The 21,406-nt window shown below is 39.0% G+C and overlaps 1 protein-coding gene and 1 long non-coding RNA gene across 4 annotated transcripts in view; one reads left to right on the forward strand and one right to left on the reverse strand.

The window, feature by feature from the left end:
* HS3ST5 (heparan sulfate-glucosamine 3-sulfotransferase 5) overlaps window positions 1-21,406 on the reverse strand; it is a 142,074-nt gene that overhangs the window by 46,981 nt on the left and 73,687 nt on the right. The gene's annotated exons all lie outside the window — the stretch shown is intronic.
* The window catches only part of LOC128410457 (uncharacterized), a 59,256-nt gene continuing 48,353 nt past the window's right edge, over window positions 10,504-21,406 (forward strand). Inside the window, exon 1 of the long non-coding RNA XR_008329512.1 lies at window positions 10,504-10,683. This is a non-coding gene — a long non-coding RNA (uncharacterized LOC128410457). The remainder of the gene's footprint in view (window positions 10,684-21,406) is intronic.

Here is a 21,406-nt window from a genome sequence, read left to right on the forward strand (position 1 = left end):
AAATATGAGTACTGTAAACAGGAGATCAAAAATCAAAGAGCAGCTTCTGAATTTTTTGGATGTTTTTTCTCTAATAGTCTGAGACAGTCACTGAATGGATATAAACAAAACCAATTCAAGGTTTTTTCAGATGGCATAGGAAGGTTCCCATGGAAAAGCAAGTGCGATTCCTCCTTATGCTGTGTCACCACAAGGTGCACGTATTATCTCTTCTACCGCTGCATAGGCATTGACCAGACAGGTAATGTGACCAGAATATGCAGTGAACTAACCATGAAATCAGTCTGCACACACTGACTCCAAAAGTAGAACAGCATTTACCTGGGCTTTTTCTGTACTCTTTTTAAATTGGATACATATAGATATGCGCGCACACACACACACACAGAGAGAGAGAGAGAGAGAGAGAGAGAGAGAGAGAGAGAGAGAGAGATGTAACATTACATTTTCTCATTTAAATCTTATAATCATAATCTGTTTTCCTTAAAAAAAAATCCAGCTTAAATTGTTGCACCTGAGAGCAAAGGTTGATCTGAGGGAGGGGAAGGCTGCAATTGAACAAGTTCCCAAAACCTTTGGGTGTAATACATTGTAGTGCTGAGTCTCTCATTCCCCCAGTGCAAGGATTTTTCTTACCACAATGGAACATTCTCCCTGCCTCCTCTCCCTCTCCCTGTTCTTTAGAGCAGATTTGAGGAGGGTGCAGGGTGCATGCTGGGTGAGAAGGTGGGGAAGGCCCCATTGCAGAAGTGGAAATCATTTTATTGGCAGGGTATGGTAGCTGAATACCACTCACACCTCTTCCTTTTTGCTAATATTATATGGAGGCCACCATCCAAAGCTTTGTTGCCAGTTTCTTAGCTATGTTTATTATTCTACTTTGTGCAGACCAGTGGCCAGCAACCTGAAGTGTCATATCAGACCCCCGAGTCTCACATTTCATTGGCAAACTTGTGAGACAGCAAAATTTGGTGCCGACCAACTCCTGCACTCCTTTCTAAATCATAGGCATGGCATCCCCTGTGGCGCCTGCAGGGCTCCGATCTTAGCGTTACAAAATTAGTTGTGCTCCCCTAAATCTGCCTCTGATCATATCTTGAATATGTGGTTAGTAAGTCGTTGGTGCTCTGATTCAGAGCTTCAGTTATCTGTTACACAGTAGTCCTAGAAATGCCCTTAGCCTGTGGCCCAACCCACAGCAGACCATGCTTCAGAAGTGACAAGCCTCTCTTCTGCACTCTCCTTCCAAACTCAGTAGACTAGTTCAGATGATATTTACTGACTGATCCAGTGCAGTGAGGCCACACCTCTGCATGTCTGGAGTTGGCCTATATGTAAAATACAAGAAAAATATTTGAAGAATCAGTTGACTGACTGAGCCTAAACTGAGGAAATGGTACACATAGGCTGACTTCAGACATTCTGTTTCTGTGGGGAAGGCAGAAATGGGACCAGTGTGTGCCATGGCCAGGGGAGACAACCATGGATGTTTTTGTCACCATATTCTTGTTAGTCTTAATTTGTCAGGTGCATGAAGGTACATGCATGAGGACAGAGGTAAAATGGTTGTGATCAGTGGCAATGGAAAGCAGTAGAAGTTCTATGCTGAGTTTAAATATGAGTGACTCATGCACAACAGTAGTCACTGGTGATAATACTATCCCTGCTATGCTGATTTAAACACCTAGAGAGAGAAAATTATGGCTAAAATCACACATGCATTTTAAAATGCTTTAATAATCACGTGGGAATCTTCAGTTAATTATAACCATGTTTCAGTTAATTAGTGCCACCCTCAAGTGGTTCATTTTCCAGTTTAAATATCACCACACACTCCTTTAGCTAATGCAGAAGGGACCCTCGCCTCTCCTGAATACTGGTCCATACTGTCCTGTTACTAGACTGTGATGAAATCCCATGATAAGGCGTGTAACCCTGCCTTTCTACATTACCAACCCACCTGTACCTCTGCCTCTAGTAGCACAAAACGATTGCCTTATCTATAAGGCAAGCATTCATGTCAATTTCAGCATTGCAATGCATTCTAAATTTATTTTATAAAATGAAACCATTACTATTTACTCCATTGGCCTTTTAAACACACATCTTTCATGTGGATCCCCTCTCCTGTCACTGCTTTGAGACCCTCCTGCTCTCTTTCAGACTCCTAGGATTTGCTGACAATGGTATTCACTGGCACTCTCTCTCTCTCTCTCTCTCTCTCTCTCTCTCTCTCTCTCTCTCTCTTCCTTCCCAGTAAAGAATTTTCAAATGCTGCTTGTGACACACAGCCTGATCCTATGCATTTTTATGAGCAAATATGTGCCACTCAGTTCAGTGGAGCTTTCTTCCAAATAAATGTATATGATTGTAGCTTTAGTTGTTTACAGTTCTGTAGATGAATGTCGGGCTCTCGTGGACTAGAAGGTCCTTTTGGTCCCTTCGAACTCTACAATTCTACAATTTTATGATTCTGTGACTTGCAGTTCTTGTCCCCTGCCCCATTCCTTTGGCTACAGAATTCCCTTTCACTCCCTGAAGGAATTCCTTTATTTTGACATCAGATTCCGACATCTAGATACACAAAGGATCCCCCCCCTTAATGCTGGGAGACTCTACCCCAGGATGCACAAAGTGGTGGTTTGTAGCTGGATGGTGCTAAGTTTCACACACTGATGAAAATTTACCAGCCATAGTTTGACTATAGTCCTCCGCTTTGTGTATCTGTTTAAGAAAACCTCTTCACCATACCTATTAATCTCCTTCCTGAAGGAACATAGGGGGAAAAGGAGACAGATACTCACATCCTCTCTTAGTGAGCTTCCTTTTCCATGCTATAACTCAGAATTAGGTCAACCAGCCTGTTTCCAAAATATCACACTGATTTCTGAACAATTTTACAGTGATGTTGCCTGAGTGTCTCTGCACAGGTATTCTGAAGGGGAAGAAAGAAAATAATAGAATGATCTGCTGTTGGACATTATTTTTAGCTTTTAAATAAATCTGTCATGCCATTTGAAGCTCAGCCTAATGACAATAATTATATGGGCTCTGAAGAAATCCGATTAGGTGAGCTAGGAAACCCATAGCAACTATTGTCGCTCATTTTCTTGTATGACAGGGTTGTCATTCTGGTAATTGCTGGAGCATATGCTTGATGACTGCTTGAACTTAGAACCTTTTTCTTTGAAAAAGATCTGCAAAGTTGGAAACTGACTGAAAGTCACAGCTAACATATTGAATCTGATAGCACTGTGGTACATCAGAAGGCCTATATTAACATTGCTATAAAAAAAACCTACGCAGTTCAGCTGTTGACATGTATGGAAAGGAGATGTGAGGAAGAAGGATTTGAAGCATACAAAAGAAAATTATTTTAAAAGAAAACTACTAGTGAAATGCTATGTTACTTATCAATAGAGAATATGGAGCTCAAGGACTAGGAGTATGACAATGGATTATTACTTCCTCAACCCCTAAAACCAGTAGCCAATGAAATGGAGTGGAGCTGGGATGTGGAAATGACAACACAACCATATCTTATCACAAACTGCATGATAGCACAGAAATATAGGGGTGGGTGGAGAGAGATGTGGTTCAGCACTATCAGGATTTTTGGCCTATACTGTTTGCATATGAAAGTGCCAAATGATATCATACATACATGAACTGGGTCAGATATATTAAAAAACTGTAACAAAAATTATTGACCGGATTCATCCTAGTAGAAGCCAGCACAAGGACTCCTGCTAGCGCAATGGGTCGTTCTCCCTTCTCTTCCCCTGCAGGCGAAGTTCTGCCAGGCAGGTAGAAATGTGTTTGCTGACAGACTACGCTGAATTCTACCCATGATCTCAATTGTTCCCATAGCAAAGCCTAGGCACAGAATGCTGAAAGGTGTTTCATATGCAAACGATTTAGATTAAAATAACACATGATGCCATTGCTGAGCCACATCTTTCCTCTCCCCCACCCCCCACAATATTTCCCTGTCTGATATCTATTCTGAGAGTCAACTCACCAATTCTAGAATATGGTGAGTGTGAAGTGTAGGAGGGTGAGACCAAGGAATGGCTTGCACATGCATGCTCCTTACTTGTTGTCTGCAGTGATAATTGATGACTTGTATGTGTAAATAAAACATCACAGAGCAAACATCACAGATTCTCAAGTGGAATCCATTTGAATGGAAGTAGAGCCATTCATTTCAATGTATGGAAATGCTTAATCACATTTCAACCCATGAATGTGGAAGAGAACCCTGGATCACCCCGATTCACCAAGTTATTCACCCGCGCTCTCACACTTGGCCAATGCATATCCCTAGTATAGATGTCTCTTTGTGTGTGTATCCTATATCACCAAAATTCCCATCAACCCCCAGTAACCTTCAAAGAATCCAAACCTAGCTTATGTACCAGGAGCCCCCCAATATCTCTTACCACTTTGGAGATTTACTATTATGTTTTTGTTGAACCTCCATATTACTATACTTGTGATCTGCTGTAGTATTAATTGGATGTTGATGCTCCCGCCATCTTTTGTTTCTGCAAGACAAGGCTCTTAGTGGGAAAGGTTGCTGCCTGAGCCCTTGGAGAAACACTACCAATAAGAGCAGATGTACTAGGTTAGATGGATCAGTGGTCTGATTCAGTATAAGACAGCTTCATATTTATAGTTAGATTTCCTTGGAACTCATTATTTTATTAAATACAGCTTTTACCGTTTCTCCATCAGTAACAGACTGATGGAATTTCATAACTCCAGCAAGAACAATGGGATTATATAATTTCCTGGTGTTCAATTGCTCATGATGAATGGGGAAAAGCATGAAATTGGGGAAATGAGCGTGCAGAGCTCATTTTCCAGGGTTGCTTGAAATGCAGGCATGAAGAGGAAATGTGCTGGTATCCGAGTGTAGGAGAAACACTGGTATTCACAACACTTGATGGCTGCATCTGTAGAGAGGAAAGATCATAGTGTGCATCCCAATGATGAAAGTGATTTAAGAAAAGGGTAACTTAACAGTTAGCTTTTCTAGGTATATCCACACAGAATAAGGCCTCTTGGGTTTGATGGAACTCAGCTAACTGTGCATAGCATTTCAGCCTTAATGGCTGTATGGCTCTATAGTGGCAGCCATCTTTCCCCTCATACATCGATTCTGAAAAGAATGGCATTTTGACACATCTCATCAGTCTCACAGGCATTTGCAATCCTATTTTAATGCAGGTGGTTGGTGGTTTGTGACATTTGAAAGTCTGGCGTCAACATCTGAAGCAGCCCTGTTCAGGGAAGTTAATACCCAGTCAGATGGGCGGGGTATAAACATTATTATTATTAGTAGTAGTAGTAGTAGTTGTTGTAGTGGTAAATGTCACATTTAACGCTCATGTTATTGAAGGAAAGGCAAATATATTGATAGAGTCATTGTGCAGAGAGGACTGCATCAATAGTGCTTTGCCAAAGATTCCTGCAGCTTGAGGCTCTCAATGACATTACTGAATGCCTAGTAGATAAAATACGGATGACTTATGTATTAATTTCTCATTATTGTAAAAAGGGAGATTAACCTGACTGACCTTTTAACATATACTTCTTACAAAGTGAAATATTTATTTGTATTCCCCTTCCTTCCTTATATTCCACCCCAAAAAATGACAAAGAAAAAGGGGAGAAGGCCAAATTCATGACCTTCCCCCACATTTTTCAAATGCATGTTTTACATGTTTTTTTGTTCACTTATACTGGTCCAAGCATCAGCTGCATGGTGTCAAACATAGAACACACATGCAAAAAATAATCTAGGAAAAATATTTTTGTAGCAGTTGGCCACTTAACACAACCCCTTAGTTCAGCATATGCTGCCAAGGTTTGATTATGGTCAGCAAAAATCTAAAGGTATATTTTGCTGTCTTCCTGCCTTACATTCACCGAAGGCAGAAAAGCTCCTTCTAGAGTCAGCAGGATTGCAACACACACAGACTGCTGCTACACTGGACGAACTACTGCTGTGTTGACATGCTCTGTCATAGGGAAAGGGGCGAAGGTAAGGCATCAACACAAAATCTGAGAAAGAGAAGATCACAACCGTGCACTGAATTATTATTTTTTGGTCAATCATGCATCAAATATTGCAGTCCTGCTTCAGGAGAACTGGTTTAATCCATTCACAGGCTTAGTAGGACAGTCTTCAATCCTCTGAATGGATTAAACCAATTGCCCTGGAGGGAAAGTCGTGAGACTTGAAATATGTTGGGCCAATAAATAACTTCTGTTTATTTATTTTAAATTCACAACAATGTCATGTGCAAAATTCCTTCCCTCACACAGGGTCAATAAACCATTTTCTACACACTACCCTCTCCCTCCATTTTTGTGTTGTATCACAGAGAGGCATTTTATCTCTTAACAAAGGACTTTCTGGACCTTACACAGGACAATCGGGGAGGCATCTCCCCATTAGGCTCTATACCCAGCGTAGCTGCTGTGCATAAAGATCTGCATGCTGGAAGTGACGGGGAGACGGAATGAGGCTGCTGGACAGTCCTGTTCCTTCATCTGGCATTTTTAAATCTTGCCCTTCACTGCAAAATATCCTTTCTGAGGCAGAAAGGGGTTCTGCAGGAAGTAAATTCCAGCCCACAATGGAGCGTGTAAGCATAGCACAGGCCTATCAGGGGATATTCAGAAGGAGGGACTCATAAGAACGCAAGAGTTCAAACCAAGGGTTAATTTTGACACAGCGATTCTTCAAACAGCTCTTGTTTATTCACAGGCCAGAACTGAACTGAACTGAAGGGTTCAGCCTAGAGCTCCACTAGAACGCAACAGTAACAATTTTCTGTAACTATCCAATCACTGAACGTCGCTTTCAATCCCTTATTTGCATATGTGGACCTGAGTGAAAACTATCTACAGTATCCCCCTGCTGGCCCAGGGTGAGATCTTCAGTTCATAACATTTATAACAAAGGCCAGCCAGATGCATCAAGGAAGCCACCCAAGCAGGTTATGAAAGCAATATACTTCCCAGTGTTTGCACTCAGCAACTGATATTCATTGTTATACTGCCTTTGAACATGGTTCTCTATAGCCAGCATAGCTAGTAGCTATTGATACTGTTGATTGTTCCTGGTTAATTTTAAAACACCATCAAAGCCACAGCATATCCCCCTTCATAAACTAGTCTTTCATGCATTAAAGAACGGGAGCAGGGTCTCATCGCAGCTGGAGTATTAAAAAACTTATGAAACAAACACCTGTCTAAAGGTTTTTGCTGTATGGTGAAACACCACGAAAGAGCAAGACAGAGGGAGATCTTCTCAGACAGACTTCACATGGTGAGTGGAAGCTGAATGTGCATAGATTTCCCTTTCAGTTCTTTGGCTCAATGCACACATATGACCCAATGAGAGAGAGAGAAAAATTAACTTTCCATTTCCTTCATACTGTGAGGCCATAGTCGTCATACAATGTTCATTTGAGGAACCACTTTCAAAATTCCAAGAGTACATTTCTTACCATTATGTGTTGAATTTCAGCAGCAAATTGAAAATACTGACATGAGAAGTATTTATACATTATCCGTTACTTAATATGAGAAACGTTCGCCTTTTTGTTTTAGTGCCAAATAAGACTCGCAATGAATCCTGTACCAAAGTGACCTAAGCAAGATTAATATAATCCTAGTTATATCTGCTTCTTGTGGTTGACTGCCTCTTGGGTCATATGGTTGATGAAAACAGCTATTTTAAAACGTGTTTGCTTATGTTTAATTTTAATATAATTATCATGTACAGTTTCTGAATGCTGCCACAGTCACTTGAACATTCATTATTTATGAAACTGCATCAAAATTATATTTAAAGCTTTGATCTTCAAAAGACTTAGAAAGCAATCTGGCTTCTTTGTTGTTTTAGCTGATCGTTTTTTAATGAAACCTCTATCTCACCACTCTAATATTCAAAAACCTAGGATGTTACTATGTTGCAGAAATACTTGTGTATTTTTCCCCCTTCAGAAATACTCATTGAAATTAGTAGGTTTCTAGGGCTATGATAATGCTCCACCACCCACCATCCTGTTCAGAGGAGAATTTGAAGGAATATGATAGTTTTTGCTTTGTTTTGTTTTTTAGGTGGATGATATTTTTTTAAAAAAGGGTTTGTATGCTATTGTTCCTTTTTTGAATTTTATGTAAAGTTTTTTCAACTTTGGGGGCGGGGGGACTTTTTTCAGTGGCTATTTCAGTGCTGCATTTGGCCAGCTTATAAAGTAGGACAGGGGAGTTTTAATTAAAGAACTGTCTCTACTGCTGCCACCAGCTATGGTGAACCTCACCACACATGAACCTTAAAAAAATCCCTAAAATTACCATTACTTTATGAGGGCATACGGGAGGCAAAGTAATTGTATTTTGCCACACACCATATTTGAGCCTGGAGTTCTTGGGCACTTTTTGAGCAGCTTTATGATTTGCATCTTGTGTGATACAGCACATATATTTGGTGGATATTATAAAAATTCTGCAGGGGTGATAATGTGTCAGTGGAAACCTGACATGGATCAACACTTACTATATTTGGGCCAGAATAGTTAAAGTCACTTCTTTTGGTCCTACATTATCTATATGTATTGTTTTCTTCTCGTTCCTCTAGACATCTTCACCATTTTGTAATTTTTAAAAATAAATTAGTTGTTTATTCATTGTAGTTTTTGTATGTCAGTTGCTATGGTCCTCAGAATTCTGGCTGCAGAGAAGTTTTGTTTAAGTCAGTGTAAGTCATCTGAAGGGTGTGGTTTGAAGATTGACATGAACATTTCCTAAGAATGCTGGTATTTTATCCACTTTGGTCAATCATTGCATTATCTGGTTTTATGTAAGCAACTTACGTAATGTGGGATTTCGTGACTATCTCTTACAAGAAAAACCTTAAATGCTACAAGATAATCCAATCTCTTGTTTGTTGTCTCATGATCTACTTTCCTATATATAAAGAACAAGGTTACAAGGAGTACTTCCCCACTATTTCAGTGTATATGTAAGTGTGGGGTTATAATTCTTCTTGATAAATTTGGATGCAGATAATAATTATTCCACTTCAATTAATTTAGAATAAAATAATGTGGTCTTTACTATGCACCTTCCAAGGTATATCTTAATAGCAGGATTCTTTATTCAATTTTCTTTATTGGGCCTAGATTAATGTCACCTTGGAGCTGATAAATCTGCTAATGAACCAACGAAACAGCTTCTGACTCTGATAGTTCTTATTTACTAACCTGATTGGACTTTTGGCAGGTATAGAAACCACAGCATTTGCATTCCAGGAAACCAAATTTCTTGTTAATCTTCAAAATTTCTATGGTAATAATGTTAAAACTGTATTGACCTTTTTTGAAAAATAAATAAATAGCACCATCATTTTAACATTCTATGCTGTAGCAGTGAGCTCTGAACAAAATCCCAAAAGAAACATAACAGAAATGTAGGAACTACATATTATTAATTTTATTTAAATCAAGAAACATCCACGAAACAAAAATTGGTGGCATGATATCTTGGTGATAACTGATTGGTCCACAAATATTACCATCTCCCAGTCTATTTTGGCAGCTCCAGAAAGTGTGAAAACCATGTGCGGAGGAACTAGGTTTAAATTTTAATTTTGTGCTTCATCTTCAGCCATGCCGAAATACAGTTAGCAGCAACACATGTTAATGACAGATAAGGGAATTGTTGCTTCTCATATAATTATGTTGCTCTTGCCATAGTGGAGTCTGGCAGCAGAGCCAGCCATATCATCACATTATTAGGGTAGTTACTCTGTTTGACAAGAATCCATTTTTACACAGTCACAGAGGCATCTTTTGTGAGTTGCGCTTCTGGAGCATAAAAATACAGAATATTTTTTGCTGAACCTTATAATGTACTTTCCATACAAAATGCACTTTTATGTGTACAAACATACAGGGTTGACTCAGAATAAATCAAGAAGAATAAAATAAACATGTGAATCTCAACCTGTCAAAGAACAGGCAGAGCTGCTTTGCCATAGTGTTGTGCTTTACCATGTTGGAATTTTACCTCATCTATCAGCTGTTTCGTTAAGTCCCCCATCCACCAGCAAGCCTCCTGATCTCTATTCATCAACTGCACTTAAGTTTTAACTATTAAGCTCACTTGCAACTATTAAGCTCACTTGCAAAGCAATCCACCACCACCACCATATTCCATTGCGCTGGCCAGAATTGGATGTGATAGGTGTGTTGCTCCACTTAACTTCACTGGTAGTGCTGGATTGCTTTGCAAGTGAGCTCCATTGAAATAAATAGGACTTACTTCCAAGTAAACATCTTTAGTGCATTGTTGTTGTTTAGTCGTGTCCGACTCTTCGTGACCCCATGGACCAGAGCACGCCAGGCACTCCTGTCTTCCACTGCCTGCCACAGTTTGGTCAAACTTTAGTGCATAGATAGGGACAAGCTAGACTTAATGGGGCAGCCACATATATTTATTCATATGTCTGCCCTATTCCCTTATGCAGTGTATGGGAGGGTGTCTGTTCTATGCATGAAATGGAACGTGCCTCACCTTGCTGCGCTGCATTGGATGAATCACTTCAATATCAGAAGTGAACTGGGCTGGGAGAAAATTGCTTGAGGAAATTGGAGCAATAAGGTAAGTCAGGGGAGGGGATTGGTTTTAGATCTACACCATGTAAATAAAAAAAGCTGCCACCTACCCTGCTTTATATGTAAATGGCACAGATGTGAATAAAATCTGCATAGCTGCCTCATCAAATCTAGTTTGACTGAGATTACTGGCAGATATTAGGGGGCCTGCAAAGATGTGCATTTGAGCTGCATCAAAGAAAATTGTAAAAGGGTAACATTTATGGTTTGCAATGTTTGCAGAATCTAAGAAAAAGAAGAGATGGCTAATTTCATTTTTTCACATACCTTGCTTTCAGCACAATACTGCACTCTGAATTTCATTTGATTCTTTATAATCACCAGTATTCTGACAGCTGATTAAAATTCAGAATTGGCTTCTCCTTGGAAAGTCATTTATATGTGGAACAGAAACAGGAAAACCAGCTATATACTGCTGTGAATCAATAACATTTTCATATATATGTAATTGTGAAAGTTGCTGTGGGAATTCACTGTCATCTTAATGGTGTATGAGAAATATATAATATAAAGCAATTGAAACAGTTTACTACTCAGAATCTCAAACTCAATCATTCTGTTCTGCAGGAAGAACAACGAACATCTTCTGGCACACTGCCTCTTTAAAAAAGATAGCAAAGCTAATTGGAAATATGCTGCAAAAAGTATCAATGTGGCTAGCAGAAAAATAATACTGTATTAGAATAATGTATGTGCATCATGAGTAATTAAAAGTCTAGTTCCTAAACAGTATGTCTGGCCCTCCCAGCTAGATCTCCACGGGAAGCTTTATTTTAAGATGAAAGCAACAGAATTATTTTATTTATTCATTCATTTTTTATCCCGTAATTCTTCTAAGGAGCTCAGGGCATCATCATCATTTTCATTTTTAAGTCACCTGACTCAAGAAAGTCTAAAGGGAACTTACATAAAAAAGTGTTACATTTTAAATACAAGAGTTGCATGCAAGTTTTTAAAACTTGAAAAGTTGTCATATGCTTATTCTGAAAACAACAATAAAAAACTCTACCTCTCCTCAACAACATATGAACTGACCCAGACCCTGCGACCATCATGTGAGACCATCCTTCATGTGACCCCCCTCTCACGAGAGGTCCAGAGGATGACAAAACGAGAACAGGCCTTTTCTGTGGTGGCTCCCCATTTATGGAATGCTCTCCCTAGTGAAGCTTGTCTCGTATCTTTGTTACATATCTTTAGGCACTATGTGAAAATGTTTCTCTATAACCGGGGCTTTGGCAAATTAAACAATCTATGGCCTTTGAAACTGTGTATGGGTAGGAAGGATTATTGTTTCGTGTGTTACTATGTTATGTATTTTTGTGTTTTTATATTGTAAACATGAAGGGCAGTATGGAAATTTAACAAATAATAATAAGCATGATTGCCATGAAAATTAATCCTCTAAAAATGTCCATGAAAATAGTGAAAGACAGCAGAGTTTCTCTGGGAAAAGTGTCTCATGAACTCATGGAAAAAGAACTCTCCTCTTTCTTGTCAACCAGTCTTTCAGTTTCTACCAAAAACTGCAAATGACCTCAGGCTTTGGGTAGGCTCATATGGATCACATGGGAGGAGGCATTCCATAAAGTATTGGAGTTCTGAACTGTGCAGGGGTTTATAGCTTTAAACCAGCACTTTAATTTCAATCCGGGAACATTCTGCAAGCCAGTGAAGCCAGGCCAGAATTGATGTAATATGTCAACTCATTCACTTCCTATTAACAAGCTGGTCACTGAGTTATGCACCAGCCACAGTTTCTGGACTGAAAGGGCTGTGAGCTCAGTTTCTGCACTAAAAACAAATGACTGGGATGAGGATTTATATGTCCACCTCACTTTCTAAGCCATTATTGGGCACGCAAGTGCAGCTGGTGGGCCTTGGAGTTCTAGGGCGGGAAACTAGATCTTGAAAACTTGAAGTCTGCCCATCTATGTCCTAGTTTGCAGCAGGTAGTCCTCTGTTTGAAGGTATCTTCTGTTTAAAAGGGCTGTCTGTTCAATGCCCATTTTAAAGAAAAAGAAGCATAAGAGAAGAGCAGGAAGGTCCTTGAAGATGCCCATCAACAGGGTACTGAGCAGGGACACAAACCACCCATAGTCAACTATAGTGAGATGTAGTGATTTTTTCCTATTAAATTTAAACTAATTATTTCTAAATTTGCATCTATACATATAGCTTACTACATGGAAATCTGATGCAAATACATGCCAAAATGGTGACGTATTTACTTTCTATTTTGGTGATGCATATGTGGCCAACCTAAGACAAACCTGATGCAATAGAAGTGCTAAGGCAGAAAGGGAGGGGGGAACCTTCTAATCCCTTCCCTATCTCGGACTCACACAAAGACACAGACGACACAGCATTTATAAAACTTTCAGACAACCAATCACTATTACAGTATAGTAAAACCCACGCTTTAAAAATTGATCCACTTAACAAATTTGATTAAATCTGAAATACCAGCATAGCAAACATCATGTCTCGCTGCCTATGGAAATTGATTCTTATGCACTGTTAAACATCTTGCTGGTTTTATAAAATCTACAAACTCTACAAGCTACCAAGTTCCCTGCTTCATTTTTGAAAAATGCCACGGCAGCTGTATATGTCATGCAACTTTGATGAAGAGAGAAAATGAGTTTCCTCCATTCGTAGAAGGAGAGTTGTTGCCATGGGGGGACCTTACACTCATGGAAAGTTCCCTTTCATGAGCAGAACTCTCCTGCTCATGGAGCAAAAAGTTAGAATTCAATCCATTGTCTTTTGTAGATAGAAACAGAGCAGATGTTTTGAACCTTACACAAGTGATTTAATGTAATTTTCACTAGATAAAAAAATACCATTGCAGGCTATAGTGGGAACATTTAAATGAAATACACATATTTTATTTCTTTTTATCTCAAGTCCTCATTGATCTTGCTTCAGCTGAGTTATCTATTGCTTTCCATTTTAAAACTTTGTTTTCAGATATTTCACTGGGAAAGCTCAGTGAGATATTTTATCTCACTCTCATTGGTGTCCTGGGGCTATCATGTAAGAAAGTAGCAGAAAACAATTTCAAGGGCAACATAAATAATGGGGATTGAATAAATTGAATAGAAGTGTCAACAACTTTATTGCAGAAAAAATACCTTGCTCTTGCACTTTTTTTTTTAAAAAAAGTATATTCTACACATTATGGTGGGCAGTAAAGTTTCCAAATAGCATGTAGATTTTGTGGTGGTTTCTTCCATTTTATTGAGGGAGTTGCTATGTATTCTGGCATGTCTGAAGTGGAATATGAGGACACAACCTTCAACACTTGAAAATCTCATTCATTTTAATAGCAAGAGTGTGCCAATCAAAAACCTTCCGAGTCAGACAGGAATGCAAAAGTGTTTATCCACATCTAAAATCAAATTTCTACCTGCTCTGGTGTGACCTTTGCTAGCATTTTACCAAACTATGTTTCAAAAGAAGTCTTTATATGAACAAAGACACTGGCTTAAGAATTCCATGGCCATGGCCCCTGATGCAAATGCAAATGTGCACATGCAGGTGTGCAGATGTCATTCAGCCTACTTTGGTCTACCCAGCCCCTTCTCTACCCTTGGGCTCTCTGCAAAGTGCTGCTGGGTTGCAGATATATGCAGCCAGGAGCAGCAGCATTGTGGACTTCCCTTGAACATCTAGACAGGCCTTTGGTCTGATCCGGCAGGGCTCTTAAGTTCTTATGTTTTTATACACTCTACCTTTAGCTTTGGTCCCTCAACAGACAGTCTTTGGTTTCTTAAAATTTAGAACTTACTTGGAACACAGTATTTTTTTTAAAAAAAAGCTTTCACCCAGAGCATCTTATTGCCCATGAAGCATTGCTGTTTTTCAAATAGATGGCGGTGGAATAAAAAATGATTTAAAGCAGCACCTTTCCCATGGCCTAGATCCCTCTATAACTTTTACTCATGAGTAAGAAAAGAAAAGAAAAGAAAAATATTTTTTAAGAACATAAGATTGCAGCATTTGGGACTTTTGTTCAGAGAAAAGATGAGTAAGACATGATAGAAGTTTATAAAATTATGCATAGCAAGGAGAAAGTGGATAGAGAAAAGTTTTTCTCCCACTCAGAACATTAGAACTTGTGGACATCCAATGAAGCTGAATGAAGATTGAGGATAGATAAAAGAAAGTACTTCTTCACACAGATAGTGATGGCCACCAACTTGGAGATCTTTAAAAGAGAATTAGACAAATTCATGGGAGAGAGCGTTATCAATGGCTACTAGCCAACTGGGATATGCTCTACCTCCAGAATTGTAGGCAGCAATGTTTCCAAATACCAATCACTGGAAACCTCAGGGTGGGAATGTGACCTTGTGTTCATGTTCTTATTGCTTGTTTCCCACGGGTATCTGTTTGGCCACTGTGGAAACAGGACACTTAACTAGATATGCCATTGGCCTGATACAGCAGGCTATTCTTATGCTCTTACGTTAAGCTATTTGCCACTTATTCCCAAACCACAGTTAACAGGAAGCAATAACAGGAAGGAGGAAATCTAAAGGCATGGAAGCCCTGACAATATCTTTGATTCAAAATGGATAGGTTGCAACTGCAAAAAAATAAATAACTAGATTGCATGCACATGAAAGCTCATACCAATAACAAACCTAGTTGGTCTCTAAGGTGCTACTGGAAGGAATTTTTTTATTTTGTTTAGATTGTCACAAATCAGGTATGGGGAAAAAAATACAGGAGGAGAACAGAGAAAACACTGGACTCCAATGATTTGACAATTTTGGCTGAATTCCCTGAAAAACCATGGCAATTCCAGAGAAAACTGCTAGTGTAGAAGAAATCTTTGTCCAGGTATTTTCCCCAGACAACTACCACTTACCATGCTTCTTTTTCCTGCTGAGTGGTAGCTCATTTTTTGTGGGAGAGAAATAGCCAGTGTCATGTTTACAAGCCAATTTGTTGTGAGCACAGATTTACTACTTGGTTCCCATCTAAAAGCATGCTCTGTATAATCTGAAATTTGGCAGCGATAGCCAAGTAATGAAGTCCTTTTAAATCTTGATTGGTACAAATTCCAGAAAATAACTAGTGAATTGATTGTTCTCTTGCTATAATGGTAGAGTATTTTAGTTTGAAAATGTCAATCAGAACCGAACCCTGACACTGCCCTGCTCCACCACCCAGTCAGGAGGACTAGGCACCTCATGTGTCACGACAGAGGCAAGAAACCTGAGCATCTGTACCAAAGTGTAACAGAACCACCAGCACAGACTTGCTGATGCAAATGGTATCCCCCCACTGAATTCCCCTTTCTCTGCCCATATTGCAGGTTTGGTTTAACCACATACTTTGTAGCTGCCAGGACCTCAGTACAGAAGTAGGATACATTGATAATGTCTTCCTTTTACAAATAATCTGGTTCTGGGAGCTGCCATTTTAATTTCCCACAATGTTTCACAGTAATGCTATTTTGGGATTATTGGTTTATGAAAGCAATTGCATGGTGCTGTCACTAGGTAAGCCAGAAGGGACCACTAATGTAAGGGGGGGCCACAAAATGACACTTTGTCTAGGGCCCCCTCAAACCTGGAGCTCTGCCATCATATATAGTTATGGAAACTTTTCTCCATTCCTTTCACCATTTCCAGACACTGCATGGCCAAGAAATACATGGTGTAGTGACATCATTATACCCATTTTCAATATAAGCAGATGAGAAGGAAGTCAAATGAAACTTTCACTGTTAGCAAAACTATCAGCCGTCACCTTCCCTTCTGATCCGAGGTTAAAAGCAGTGAGCATATTTTCAAGAGGAATAAACTGTCAAAACACAATACTTTTTCATAGAATTGTAGTTGGGCGGGCCCTGGAGGGCCATCTAGTCAAACCCCCCTGCATTGCAGGAACCATAGCCAAATAATTCCTTTCCAGTGTTCATGAGGAGTGCAGATTTATGAGGAAATGTGTTCATGATTTGGACCCCACAAACATAATAGAACAGGAATGTCCTTCACATGTTGCTCGACTCCAGGCTCCATTAGCTTCAGCCAGTTTAGTCAATGGTCAGGGGTGATAGAAGTTAGAATCCAACATCTGTAGGCCGCTCCATTGCTATCCTTGTAACAGAAGCATCCCAATAACATGGCAGTAATTGGGCAACACCACTGCGAAAGCAGGATAAAAGGCAGGCCATTGATCTGTGAAAATTACTTAGTATTAACAACAGCTGGACAAAGGAGACTTAAAATGCACCTTCATGTAGGGCCAGCAGCTAAATTTAATCAGTTATTCAGGGTACGGGTGGTATTCTACAGTATGTGTCATGCTGAATGCAAATACATAGTTTGCTGCAAATGCAATCTACTCTTTTCCCTTGTAAGGTTTTCATAATTTCCTTTGTCCTTCCGGGGCTTCCTGATGAAGCGGTAACAACATAATATATCACAGCACACAGAAGACATTGTGGTAGGCTGTGCCCAAAATATTAAATATTCTATTCAGTTTGCAGGAAGTGTACCACATGTTTCATAATCAGGTTCTTTAACCATGAAGACCATGGAGAATAACAAAATTCTGGAAAAGATATAAACAACAAATGCATAATTCAAAACACAAATGTAAGAGTCTAGTCTAGTTGCATGAGGGATTAATAATAACTTTTTATCTATTTGAAAAAGACAAGGACAGAATAAATTGCAGATGCTATTTTATATATATTTTTAAAATCTCTTGCCTCCAGTTACCTCAGCCTATCAAACAAACTGCATGCAATATGACTGCACTTCTGGTATTGTTTTAGTATATAAACATAATAATGTATACTCCAGTTTAATATTTATAGCATTTTCTAAGATAACCTATGTAGCTTATGTTGCAAAAGCAAACGGAACTATTTTTGCAGATTCAAAAGTACTACATTGCCATTTCCCATAGCAAATATATGGTGTGTGGATGACATTTAAACATTATAACATGCATCAGGAAAACTTGTTCCTTGTATGTGAGAAAATGTATATTACACACACACACTTTACATGGCGATTGTACCACCAACATACATGTCATAATGGTCAGTAGTGTAGTGTAGTGGAGGGGGAACACAGGGGAGATGGCAAAGTTTTAAGACAGGAGTCAGCAAACTTTTTCAGCGGGGGCCGGTCCACTGTCCCTCAGACCTTGTGGGGGGGCAGACTATATTTTGAAAAAAATAATACTGAACGGATTCCTATGCCCCACAAATAACCCAGAGATGCATTTTAAATAAAAGCACACATTCTACTCATGTAAAAACACCAGGCAGGCCCCACAAATAACCCAGAGATGCATTTTAAATAAAAGGACACATTCTACTCATGTAAAAACACGCTGATTCCTGGACCGTCCGCAGGCCGGATTGAGAAGGCGATTGGGCCATATCCAGCCCCCGGGCCTTAGTTTGCCTACCCATGTTTTAAGAATTTTTTCAGAGTGGGAACAATGGCATGATATTCCCACTCTGTCATGCAATTGTCAGATCCTCCTTTCTCTGGCAAGTAAATGAGGTGATATGGAGGCTTTCAAATTTCACTTATTGTTTGTGCCAGATTAATACAGCATAGGGAAATCAGAGAGTGAGGAATGTAATCAAGACTTGATAGTTCTTTCCTTTGATTTTTTTAAAAACAACTTAATATGGTCACACTTCTTTGCAAGACTGTTTGCATTTCTGATTTAAAAGTTTGAAAATCAGCTGACTGAAGATCTTTCATCAAAGCTCAATATATTTTACAAGGATCTATGTAGTCTGAAGGAAGCAACCCGAGTTCAACTGAGTTCAAGCTTCAGCCAATATGATGGTAATTGAGAGCTTCCTTTTAAGTTCCTAGAAGCGGCATGGTTCAGTGTGGTTCACGTGCATGTTCCCTAATATTCATTAGTGGCTACTTTGATTGTCTCCTTCCTTATAGTACCAAAAACGTACTTACGAAAACACTAAAATTTAGCAGCATATGAGCAAGTAAAATGGGCAGTGGAGACCTATATCCCCCTCTGCATTTTCATAGACAGACAGGCTGAGCGAGTTCAACAGTTCAATGAAGAAAATAATAAAGCAGAAAGTCCTCCAAAAGCTTGATAATGTTTTCATTTGACTCCCTAGCTTTTTTGCACATTTTGTTGTTTTGGTAACCATAGTCCTACTTGTGAGCTAAAGCTTCATTTAACACACCTAGAATACAATAATAAATATATGGTTGTTATGGTCGGTAGCTGAATTAGTGGGCTGCCTGGCTAAGCAGTGGAATTGCTATTCTGAAGAAATCCCTCCCAATCTTGTCTGAACTTAATTATATTAAACTAAGCTATTGTTCTCGTAGTCTAACTTTTTGACCTCATGTAAAAAAAAATAATCTAACTTTTTGACCTCATGTAAAAAAAAATCAAAAATCACCAATGCAATTGCCTGAAAGGTGTGTCTGTTTTATTTTGGTAAAATTGAAAAGGGCACCTGAACTTCAGGTGGGTTTCAAAGCCCACACGCAGTAAATAATGAGTCCTGCCTGGAGCTCTCCAGGCACTTTCACAGTTGTGCTCAGCAAAGGTCAGGAAAAGAAAAGAGCTCATCAGAGAATATTTGGCCACATTAAACTATTCCAGCATAGCAGAACCTGACAAATGACACCCTTGGGTGCTGAAACAATGTGTGAGGGTGCTGGGGCGGGGGAACTAAGCCATATGCAAACTTCCCAGAGAGGTCTAGCAAGACACAGGAGATGGAAGTGTGGGCTTATTTTGCAATGGTTAGTCCTCCAATGAAGAATTGTGCGGAGTACTTAATAAATGTGGTAAAAGAATTGAAATGCATCAAATAATAAAGTTCTTGGGTTCAGCACACAAAAGTGGTTTTCACATGTTAAGAACTTTCCATCAAGAAAACTCTCATTACTAAAGTCACTGTTGAGAAAATAACAGGAAGTACAAGGGCAGGGAATTAGATCACGTGGCCATTCAAATGTTTGTTGAACTCCAGTTCCCAGCAAGACCAACGGACAGGGATGATGGGAGTTGAAAGCCAGCAACACCTGGAGCAGCACAGGTTCCCCATCTCTGTAATACGATGATGAGAGTAAACCATATTGAAGCTGGATAGTGGGAATAACTTATTATTAAAAAATAGTTGGACAATGGCACAAATTTCCAGATAAAATATAAATTCACCACAGGTTTTTAAATAAAGACTTGGAGGAGTATATTGTGTCAAGTGGTGACTTGACCATCACTTGAGATTTCATAACTCTCAGCTTAGTAAGAATGAATATGAAACAAGTTCTGCTGGCTTTTATAAATCAACTATCATTTATCATATCCCCGTCTTCCCACACTTCTCCCTAAATTATCATTATTCTTATCTTTTTCAAGCAGAATAAAACCACACTGACAAGATGGTGCTGCCATTGCATTTTATTGCAATAATCAATCAATATATCTATCAATCATCACTTCAAAGCAGCCCTGAAAAAACACCCCTATCTTAGACTTAACTCATCTTTGAACTTGCTTACTCAGCCTGCCCACTTTACAGATGGTTTTCCAAGCCTGCTTACCTGCTTGTTGGCTTTGATCTTGCACATACCACACTCTCCCCTACTTATTTCCTTTCCCTTTGCCCAACCCTACAAAGAACTGTGTTTGTCCTTTATTCTAAAAATGTGTCAGCATTGTAATTTATCAAATAAACAAAAAGCTATTCCCTGCCTTCATCTATACATTAAATCATGCATTCAGCCCCCACTGCTCTTAAATGACAATGCATTCAATGAAATTGCATGCAAAACATACACTGGCAAGTCATGGCAAGACATACAATGAAATAAGGACAAAAGAAATCAGAAATTCAATGCTGGGAATGAATGGTGCAGTGGAGGAAGAAAAGAAAAATTAACAATAGTTTCTCTCCCCTTCATTTATTTTCTCAGGCTATCTGTCTTTTCCTAAGTAGTTTTGAATAGGACACTAGTAACAATTATCAGTACAGCCTTCCAAGTAGTTTTTTTAAATAAAAAAAGTCTTCAAAAGTTTCTGAGCCCATTTTAAAAATTCAATAGGAATTTTAATTGACTATTAAATACAGTGCTATGCACAATAAGATCATTACTGCACTTCTATAGAAGAATACGAAAAGAAATGTGGTATTTTAGGGGTGGGGAAGAGAACCTGTCTTTTCAGGAGACATAAAAGCTGCTACAGCAAAAGAAACAATTATGAAGAAACAGCAATAGCAGAATAGTGTGTTTGTGTGTGTTTGTTTAAGTGTAAATGCTTACATTTGTTTCTCTTCCTCTGCTCCATCCTAAGTATCAATTCTTTCTCAGTATAATATATGGTGTTATTAGGTAAAATAACTTTTCCCAGTTGTAGTTTTATGGAACTGTAGTCAATTGTGGAACTTTCTGCTTCTTTATTTTATTCTGTTCTTAAACAAAGGTAAATACTTTACTAATTAAAATGGGGAATAGATTTTCAAGGGTGGTTGTGTAGCTCATGCTGTTATCCTCATAATTAACACAGCAGGAGAATATACAGTGGTACCTTATGTTAAGTACCTGGACTTAATTCGTTCCGGAGGTCCGTACTTAACTTGAAACTGTTCTTAACCTGAAGCACCACTTTAACTAATGGGGCCTCCTGCTGCTGCCGCGCCACCGGAGCACGATTTCTGTTCTCATTCTGAA

Source organism: Podarcis raffonei, chromosome 3, assembly GCF_027172205.1.
Source record: "Podarcis raffonei isolate rPodRaf1 chromosome 3, rPodRaf1.pri, whole genome shotgun sequence".
In the NCBI taxonomy this organism is placed as follows: Eukaryota; Metazoa; Chordata; class Lepidosauria; order Squamata; family Lacertidae; genus Podarcis; species Podarcis raffonei.